The sequence below is a fragment of the Macrobrachium nipponense genome, chromosome 28, assembly GCF_015104395.2.
Source record: "Macrobrachium nipponense isolate FS-2020 chromosome 28, ASM1510439v2, whole genome shotgun sequence".
NCBI lineage: Eukaryota > Metazoa > Arthropoda > Malacostraca > Decapoda > Palaemonidae > Macrobrachium > Macrobrachium nipponense.
This window is the reverse complement of record NC_087217.1, coordinates 3,488,518-3,499,442: the sequence shown is the minus strand read 5'-3', so window position 1 is coordinate 3,499,442 and position 10,925 is coordinate 3,488,518. Positions and strand designations below refer to the sequence as shown.

The following is a 10,925-nucleotide window of genomic DNA, read 5'->3' as shown; positions in this document are numbered from 1 at the left end:
CCTATGGCTATTTAGAAGTGATTTACCCAGGTTCTAATGCCCGACTACCTGTTGCTCCGTGATTTATGAATGCCTATAATTTTCGTCGTAGTACTTGACTTTTACGCTGCGTGTGTGCGTTTGTGTGTGTGTGTGTGTGTGTGTGTGGGAAAGAGAGAGAGAGAGAGAGAGAGAGAGAAGAGAGAGAGAGAGAGAGAGAGTGTCAAGACCATGTATGTTCTTTATGCTCAGCTGATGTTGGAAAATGTAAACAATGAAATATTAATGGTTTCTTCTTTTTGGATGATGACGTCATCCTCTTAATGTAGGCAAATTGTAGCGTTTCGAAGATGCACGATTAGGGGGAGTGTTGCGCTCCTAGTTTTTGTTATATCTCCACGGTGAATACGCGGCCCAGGAGGCGTCAAGTAGCTGAAGAATCGTTGACAACCGTGCTGGATTATTCTAAATATAAGAAATATAAGAAAAACATTACAGTCGATGAGTGTTAAAACTTCAAGTGAGAAAACGAGGATGTTAGGAATATAATTGGTTTCGATTCAACGTGGACATTGAGATCATTGGAACGTGGGCCGAAAAGTTAAGGAAGCAAAATATGAAAAAATGGCGGAAAACTAACATATGCATAGACTTGTATACATAAAATTATATACATTTTCTTGTCAGTAGCATACAGACTCAGGAGAGGTTAGCTCTGTCATGTATAGAATGCTGTTCTTCCAGTACCCAGTACTATTTGTTTCAGTTCTTGGATGCTGATCGATATATGTTGATTAGTTTTCAGATAAGGAAACGCAGTTCCGAAGATAAAAAGAAGTAATGAGAAGGAGGAACCAGGTAGCTCAAAATGCAGATATAAAGATTAAATGATGCTAAAAGAATGACTCAAGGAACCGAGTTATAAATGAAAAAACTGGTAATATATTTCAAGAGTATGAATACATAACTAAATATTTTTTCTTGCAGAATCCAATTATTTTATTGTAGAAGTTCATAAACCATTTTCTCTTGCATTAAAGAATAACTTCATATTTCTTAGTTCTTGTTCTCTGTATATTTTCTGTGGAGACACTTGAGCTGTGATAGAGTTTGAAATAGCATGATTACTGGGGAAGGGTTTATTGGAAAGAAGTGCAGCGGAAGAATGGCTCTGAGGCCGCAGGTGAAGAATAAATATATCTTTGGGTACATACACACATACACACAAACAAACATATATATATATATATATATATATATATATATAATATATATATATATATATATATGTGTGTGTATACAAATAAATTTATATACATATAATATATATATATATATATATATATTATATATATATATATATATATATGATATATATATATATATACAGTAAAATTGTGCTCAAAGAAATGAAGGAAAAATTACCAACTATGCTTTGACATTGAAAGATTTTTCAAAGTTTAATCACTGAATCGAGATTTTAAGTTTTTAAAGTGGTATTGATTCAGCTGGAATAAAGAAAAAGACTGTAAACAGAGAAAGAGAAACTCTTTAGCAAATTTGATACACTGTTCTTTGTATCTTCGCGTAGTTGTTTGCCTTTTTTTATTTATTTTTTTTATTTTGTACGAGAAGAAGCCTGTTCTCAAAAGCCCTGACTCATTGGATGAGAAGAAAAGGTCGTCTAGGCAATCAGGCCGAAACGAATGTTTCTTGGTCCGGTAATTAATACGGTCTCCAGAATGGTCCACGCTCTCTCTCTCTCTCTCTCTCTCTCTCTCTCTCTCTCTCTCTCTCTCTCTCTCTCTCATTCAACTTAATGGAGACTTGGTTCAGTATAGCGTGCTATTAGTATTCCCCAATTTAAGGCTTTTTGGGTTTTAATAGTAATTCTTCAGTCTACTTTAATATTATTGTTTGGTTTGTAGGCCTCAGTGTAGAGAATGGCTTTAATGAACCATTATTTAAATGATTGAACTTCATGCGAAATGAATTGCCTACTCGATTGTGGTTAATGCACATATCAAACTAATTCCGTTTATGTGCCCATGGAAATTAAAGGAATTGATGCGATTGTTTTTTTTTTCTTTCTTTGCATATTTTTATTATTTTATTTATTTATTTTTACATTAGCTTGTCGAATGCTAACTTGAAATTATGCTTCACGTTTTACTTAGTGAACTGTCGAATAATCGCATGCAGTGCAAGTTAGAAAGCATAGATAGCCAATTATTTATAGTCGGCCTGGCCTGTATGTGATCTATTATGCTGGCTAAGTCTGTGAAGAAGGGAATGCAGGTATGAAAAGGACGCATGGACAAAACTGATTTCACATTCATTCAAGTAGGCATAACATTAGGTAAATGGGCATAGCTTGTATTCAAGTTACTTGAAGTGAATGTTGTTATTGGTATGCAAAAGCTGAAAGTCACAAGAGTTTGCATTTTTAAGTTAAAGTGTGAAATAATTTCTTGTAAATAGAGATAAGACATTAAAGTGAGGTATTCTTATCTATGTATACTTATGTTAATGATGATACATAATAATAAATGATAACATTCAAACGCGTTACTTTTCTAATTGTTTACTTTTACTTCGCAGGAATCCTTAACATTTTCCTGTAATTCGCCACAGTTTTTATCTTTCTTTTATTTTATTTTCCGCAGCATTCCTTTCTGCTGTTATTCATGATATAAAGAACGTTCAGTAACAAAAGCCTTCTTGTTAAGTCATCTCTCTTTGTGCTTTTGTATTGTAAAAAAAAAAGAAAAAAAAGAGAACTTTTGACTCATTTTATTCTAAATTGTTTAAATCTTTGTGACAGCAAATTTTCCAGAGAATTTCAGTGTTTTGCTTTATCCAAATGAAGAGCTTCCGCACTTTCATCTCTAAAACAAAAATTGTTTTTTTTTTTATTTGCCCTTCATTCATATTAACGTTTTATGAGCATGCCTCACTTAATTCTCTACTTTTCCTTAATAATTGTATGCTCCATGTTAATCATAACTACATAAAAATAACCAGTGAAAATTGTAAGCTTTGAGGAACACTTTTCTTATCCGTTTTGATAATTTAGTTTGGCCGAGACACGCTAAGAAATTATTCTGTTATGTAATGTTTTGTGTTAATTCAGTCCCCCGCAATTATGTCTTACTCTTTAAAAGTGTTAGAAACTTCACATATTTTTATCTAAATATAAATTCCTTTCGGCTCATTTTTGGAATAGCCTTGTTAGTCCCCTTGCAATCTACGTTTAAAATGTTCACTGATTTCAAGTTTACCAGAATTTCGTCATATCTATGTAGAATCAGAAATATGCCTCATTAGCATAATTTTTAATGGGTTTATCATTGAAAGATGTACATTATTCTGTTTTCTTATTTGCAGAACGCTATTATTAGTTTTTTTTTTTTTTGCTCTATCACAGCCCTCCAATTCGACTGGGTAGTATTTCTTACTATGAGCGCCGTTTCTAGGATCACACTCTTCTGCATGAGTCCTGGAGCTACTTCAGCGTGTAGTTTTTTTAGATTCCTTATCAGGGATCTTGGGATCGTGCCTAGTGCTCCTATGATTATGGGTACGATTTCCACTGGCATATCCCATATCCTTATTTCTATTTTCAGATCTTGATACTTATCAATTTTTTCCCTTCTCTTTCTCTTCAATTCTGGTGTCCATGGTATTGCAACATCAATGAGTGATACTTTCTTCTTGACTTTGTCAATCAACGTCACGTCTGGTCTATTTGCACGTATCACCCTATCTGTTCTGTTATTATTATTATTATTATTATTATTATTATTATTATTATTATTATTATTATTATTATTATTATTATTATTATTATTATTATCGAAGCTGTCATATGGCCCAGTGAGGAAAGTGGCAGTGCGGATAAAGGTATACGGATTTAAAGAAAACACTGTACGAGGAATGAAGGAAACCAAGTAACATTCAAACGAATAAGAGTGAAAGGAGCCTTAGGTGAGCCTGCAAAAAAAAACAAAAAAAAAAAGAAAAAATCATTTGCAAAGACTTTGGTCTTCCAAAGTTCCAGTTCCAGTGATTAATACACAGGTCCACGAAGGCCATTCCATAATTTTCTCACATCTAGTGAAAAGCTTCAAGATAATTGCGTGATACTTGGCCTTATGAACAAAAGCCAAGAGTGTCAGCATTGACTACTCTTGCAGTGCTGCTTGGTTCATGTTATAGTATGGGGAGATGTAAATGCAAAGAATGATAAAAATTTTGAAGAATCGTGATAAATCATGTATGTACAGTAATCTAACTAAACGATAGTGCCAAAAATCATTACTCATATCTGGACTGAGAAATTTACTAGAGCTCTAGTTCATGTCTAACAATTCTATAGACTAGGGAACAATATTCAAAACCCTGGTGAAATTAAAGAAACAAATCATCCTTTGGGATTATCATGATTTGACAAACCTTGTAAGGATTTCTAAATCTATCTGTTATTTTTAAAGAGGAAAGATAGACCTTATAAGTTTTTAAAAATTTAATATGCAATGAAGAATAACAGTTATAATTGTACAGGAATTTCTTTTAGTCCACGGAATATTGTCAATGAAAAATTTGGATGGTGGGCTTCCATTGCCTTAGACCTGCTGACATTCAGACTTGAGTTTCATTAAATATAACTTAATTCCCACAATCGACACTTGAGAAGTCATATCAGCTTCAGCTCTGTTTAGAAATTCCGCCACCACAGTCTATACTCTCAAGATGGAATCGATGCAAATAGAGTAGCATCATCTACATAAGCAAATAAGCTTCATTTCAAGGCTGAAACACATATTGTGCATAAAGATGATATATTGGTGATAGTTTCGGTGGTAATACTCAACAGTGCTCCCCTGACTCCTTTAGGTATATGTTTGAAAAGCGAGTCCTCATAAATACACGGTAGAAAGTAGTGCGGGTGGCAAAGCCAATTTTATAAGAATTTGTGTCCACTACTCGAAATTTAAGGAACTTGTGAAAGTCGAACTGGAAACTGAAGAACATGTGACTGGGTTCGAAAAAGGCTTTCAGACGTTTCTCCAACAGATAATATTTGGGCTATGAAAAATTGGCTGTAACCGTCAGGGCGGGCGTGAGCTGCCACTCGGTTTCTCAAGTGGAATACGATAACAAAATCTCCAACTTGTGCAAAAAGAACCTCCTATGGCTAACTTTCGAGTAATAATGGACAAAACTTGAGATCTCGCACCGTATGTCGGTTCTCGAAATTATTCATTCGTTGGAGCCATCTATTGTCGTTCTTTATCTGTATTCAGAAAAGTGACCTTTTTTTGTTTTTTGTTTTTTTTAGATTAAATCTAGTGTCATGCATAAAACACTATGCATTAATCTTTGCATATTTTTCTTGTCTCACGTTAGTGATGATCAGCTGATGGGTAATTATGTCTAGAACAAAATCCAGGTGTCTGTTAATATTCTGAATTCGTTTCAAGTCATCATTCATTACAAAAGAGACCAACAAGAGAAGTAAAGGACAGGTTACTTTAATATTATAAAAGTCTTACTAAAAACAACGTGCGCATAGGTCTTTGAAGTTAGGATATTGGCCTATTGTTTGTTTACCATCAGATGGGAAAACATGACGTGGTTCAAAGAATGTTTTGAAACCGGGCTATTTTCCCTCTTGGATATTAGGTTACATAACATCTTTTGCCTTTTAATTGTCGTTCTCTAGCCGTCTTTTTGATGTCCTGAGCTACGAATTAACATAAGGTCATTTATGAAATCGTGTGAATTATGATGATGCAAAACAGGGATCCCTAGCCTGCAGTGCACCATCTCTCTCTCTCTCTCTCTCTCTCTCTCTCTCTCTCTCTCTCTCTCCTCATATATATATATATATATAGATATATATATATACATATATATATATATATATATATATTATATATATATATATATATATATATATATATTAATAATATTTATACAGATATACCATATACCATATAAATATTACATCTCTTAATGTATATCCCCCCCATACTAATTATTTCCATTATCAGAGGATGAAGAAATTTGAATTTATTTTAAACAATCACAAAGGTTTATAAATATGGAAACTTACCCATTATTTCGTTGGATGAACCAGTCAAGTTTTCTATAGTTTCATGGACAATTCGTTTAGTTATAGCCTATATTTTCTGTACAAGAATGGTATAAGAGTGAACGTTTAGTTATCTGGTTTTCTCATTGTAAAGTGGAGTAAATGTTTGTTCCCTGTATTAAAGGAAAATGACTCGCATGAATCTTTAGCTGGCATTTAGTCTTCAGTCTGTGCGTGACACTTTGTTGGCTACCATAATTGTGAATTCACAAGGACATATATGAATTGTTTAGTTCTTGAAATTCTTTACAAAACATTGCTTATGGCTTTGATTGCATGTGCTAGAAGAATAAAAATACCTTATCCAAAAATGTAGTTCTCAAGGTAATTTTCCGAAATCTAATATGAAGGTGATAAAATGTTAGAGGGTATTTTAGTGTCTTTGCTCTACCGCAGATTCATCCAAGTGATATTGCCACAGGCCTCGGTATGACGGGCTGAAGTAAGATACTTATCAATAAACTCCTTTCTTTCAGTTTGTAAGGATCACTACAAGCTTTCTTTAAAGTCTCAGCTCACAAATGTTCTCAAGTTAATGACTAGAAATGAATGATCTCGAGGATCATGAAACTTGGAACCGTGCGTACATTATCACTGTACTTTAGATATTCTAGATAGTGTTGGTTATCCATGCTTTTATTTTTAGTGTATTGTACTCGATCCAGTTTTAAAATAGTGCCAGTATATCTGTTATCTATATTTAGAGCTTAAGCGGCCTTTGTTTTTGGCGAATGGAGATTAGAAGAAGCATTCTTGAACTCTCCACTTCCCATCAACGAGAGACAGAGAAGAAAAACTCGTAAGCAATCGCCAGTAAACGGCTTTTTCGAGGAGAAGAATTCTCCCCTTAAAAGAACCTAAGTGATGTTCTAGCAACGACCATTTCGTTTTCTGATTTTTTTCTCCCATTTTTTGAAGGGAGGGGGTTCGGTTTTTGTTTTTCTTGTAGTCCTCGTCGTCTTGAGTTGTAAAGAGAGAACAGGATTTCCGGCCGCTAAGAAAAATAATGAACCGCTGTTGTTGTGGTTGGCTGTAGAGAGGCGGCTAGTGCAATAACCATTGTTGGTGATGTTGTTGACGCTATTGTTACGATAAAAGTGCTGCTTCTCACTGATAGCCGCTTCTCGAGTGCTTTTCCTGGGGAAGACGCAGATGGTGGTGTCGTTTCTTACAGTGACGCGGGCTGTAATGGACTTCGGATAAGTTTCTTTGTTTAATTAATTTCGGGGTACTAATGTAATTCATGGGCATTTTTACCTAAGAATATTTCTTTTCATGGCTCTGCGTCTTTTTCTCTGTGGGAAGGATTATAATTAATTTCACTTCATTAGTTTATTAACTATATAGAATGCAATGTATATATCAGTTCGCTGTCGTACAGATTGAGTTTCTCTTACAGTTTTTGAAATTTAATACTACTTTTTCCAAATATTCATCGTGTTATAATTATATAATTTTCTGGTGTGTTTGATATGGGGATCCAGCGTCTGCTCATTCCAAGTACAAGTTATATATATATATATATATATATATATATATATATATATATATATATATATATATATATATATATTATATATATATATATATATATATATATATATATATATATATATATATATATATATATATATATATATATATATATATATGTGTGTGTGTGTGTGTGTGTGTGTGTGTGTATGTGTGTGTGTAACTGTATTAACAGTGTGATCTTCAAACCTGGGAACCTTTTTCACTATTTAGCATACACATTGTGACCTTAGCAATATAGTACCTTGTTTTGTACTTTTCCCCCGATTACTAGTTCATGTTTAGTGTTAGGTCAGACAGAGTTTCACCTTGAATCGGAAGATTCTGGTCACCTTCGAAATATTAGATATTCTTCTGTACTCTCAAGAGATCAGCTATGTCAACTCCTTCTCGGTTACAAATTAAATCACTGGATTTTACTGATGTAATTTAATAGTTCTATGTAGCATTCGTACCACCCGGGATTTATTAATATAAATTCATGAAACGTTTATATATGCGGATATGGATTTACAATTATTGCAGCTGTATACTATATGCGAATTCGGAAATGCTGTTGGCCTTATTTTCCATTTTTCTCATTTCCAGACATTTTTGTTATTCAGGATAATTAATTCAGGCATTCCCAAGGTAATAATTACTTTATGAAATTCAAATCTGCCATACATCCTCATCAGGGTCCTGATAATAGGTATTCAGGTTTTTATATAACTGTCATATACTACATATACTTTCACAATATACAATAAGTCAATGATTCATTTTCTCCTACACTTAGCTCTGTTGTTCGTAAAAATAAATGGTTTGTAAAACCCCCTTTTCTTCATGGTGCCGTGTTATTTTTCAATTTTTAGCTAAAAGTCCCTGATCTGTTCTCTTATGAGATCCTTTATTGGGTTTCCAGTTATAAATCAGATTTTACGATTATCATCTTCCCATACATTTTAACGCCGTAGAATTACTTCCGCTATACCTCCTGATTAATGTCTTTTGTCCCTTTATTACGCCAAGGGCATTGTATCACATGATGCCCATTCTTTATGGAATGATTCTGCTTCGTTTCCAAAAAATGACTTGGCATTTTCATTAATCATATTAATACCTTTCCTGAACAGTAGTTTTTAGCTTTATTTTAAAGTGAGTTATTCCCCTAATAGCTGTCAAATGTTCGCTATTTTTTTTAAACATATAAATGTTTGCTCTTCATAGATTTGTACATATTGGTGCAATTTTCCGCTAGTAACTCACCTTTCATGATTGGATTTTGTCAGTACACACACACACACACACACACACACACACACACACACACAACACAAATATATATATATACATATATATATATATATATATATATATATATATATATATATATATACACACACTATACTATATATATATATATATATATATATATATATATATATATATTTATATATAAAATGATAAAATGTATATATATGTGTGTGTTTGTGTGGTTTTTTTTTCCGCTCTGACCACGGTAATATTTTTAAAACCAGCAATTTGTGTTTGACTGTACGTCGTAGATAGATACTTATTATTACCTCATAATCTGTACAAAGTTCGCGTAAATTAGTAATCCTTGAGTACTGTCTCTGAGTCGCATATTCATTCGCAATGTTCTTCAATTTTAATCATATTCACTGAAGCATAGAATTTTCTAATCGGCTGATTTTCAGTAAGAGTGAATAGTTCTACAGATATGAAACTAATATAATTTAAATAGTCAAAAACGTTACATTCATATAACTGCCCACGCATGCAGTGTTGTACTGTTTTCCTGTAGATAGATTGTTTGTTTAACTCGTTTCTCACCATGCCTTCCAGTTCGTTAAAATCCAGTGTTATGTTTAGGAAATATTTTAAATTAGATGTAATAGTAGTGTGATAGATAATATTCAGACAGGGCGATGTAGATATATGGCGAGGTAGAGTAAAAAACGAATGATAATGCAGTGATGTGTGGTTATATTAATGGACAAGATGAGATGATCTCTGAAGCGGATTTGATTGGTAGGGTCGAGTGAAATATCTCGCGACTAATGAAAGTTCACAGGGAATGTTTAGAGGAAGCAAAGGCTCTTGAGGTCAGGGGGAGGAAGATCGTGAAGAGCAGTAACAATGTAGGATAACAAATAGAGATAAAATACGCTGACTGCAAAGGTTACAGTTCATTGTTCCTCTCAGCAGATTAGACATGGAAATGTACAGCGCAAGAACAAGTGAAAAGGATCACAGTGAATTTTTAGCTTTAATAGTTACGTTACTGCAGCCTGGCGGAGCGACGGAAACGTAATTGAGGAGGCTTTCAAGAACAATAGCGAGTCGTCTGGTAAAGTTTTGACTCATGCCTTCAGTAATAAAGCCAACACAGGAGATGGATTAGAGGAATGTTTCTCATGAGAAGGTAAAAGGTGGTGAAAGAGTGCTAAAGAACTTTAAGGTTGTAGTCATGATTGGTAAACCAGGAAACGTGACTGGAAAATAATCAGAGATTTTCGTAAGAGGGCATGTGAATCAAGTGACTATTGTAAAAAAACAATTGCATCATATTTAGGAAAGATTTTCCTTTCATTTATACTGTGTTGATTGGTAGAATGCAGATGTGAAGAATATATAAGTGCGAAGCGGTGAATGTTGAAAGCGCACTCGTGTGTATTAATCAATTAAAAGTGATAACGCATTTTCGGGGTTAAGAGTAAGTGAAAACTGCTTGAAGGTAAAATAACGAAGGTTATAAACGAAATGACTAACATGCATGAATGATGATGAAGTATTTAGCCTAAGTTATTATAGCCAGTTGCAACATCATGGCCTTATACTTTTAAGAGACACTGAAGATGGCCTCACTTCACCAATATACGCTGAATTGCCTACAGGCCATTGGGACTATGGTTCATGGAGACTTAACGTGATCAGATAAATGTCCTTGTTAATTGTCTCCTTTTTCGATTATTATATTGGATACTAGTCCTGTTTCCCTGACTCTGGCTGGAATTTAGTAAACGGGACAGCTGTTGGCCTAGAGTAATTAATGAAACATGAACATATTAGTTTCATCTTTTGCTTCAAGGTTTCCTATATCGATTAAAATTACCAAGGAGAAGACTACCCAAATTATATATATATATATATATATATCTATATATATATATATATATATATATATATATATATATTAGATATTATCTGTATATATATATATATATATATATATATATATATATATATATAT

General features: G+C 33.4%; 1 protein-coding gene across 1 annotated transcript in view; it reads right to left on the bottom strand.

Moving 5' to 3' along the window:
* Nucleotides 1–10,925, bottom strand: part of LOC135201373 (acetylcholine receptor subunit alpha-like 1) — a 462,242-nt gene that overhangs the window by 273,933 nt on the left and 177,384 nt on the right. The gene's annotated exons all lie outside the window — the stretch shown is intronic.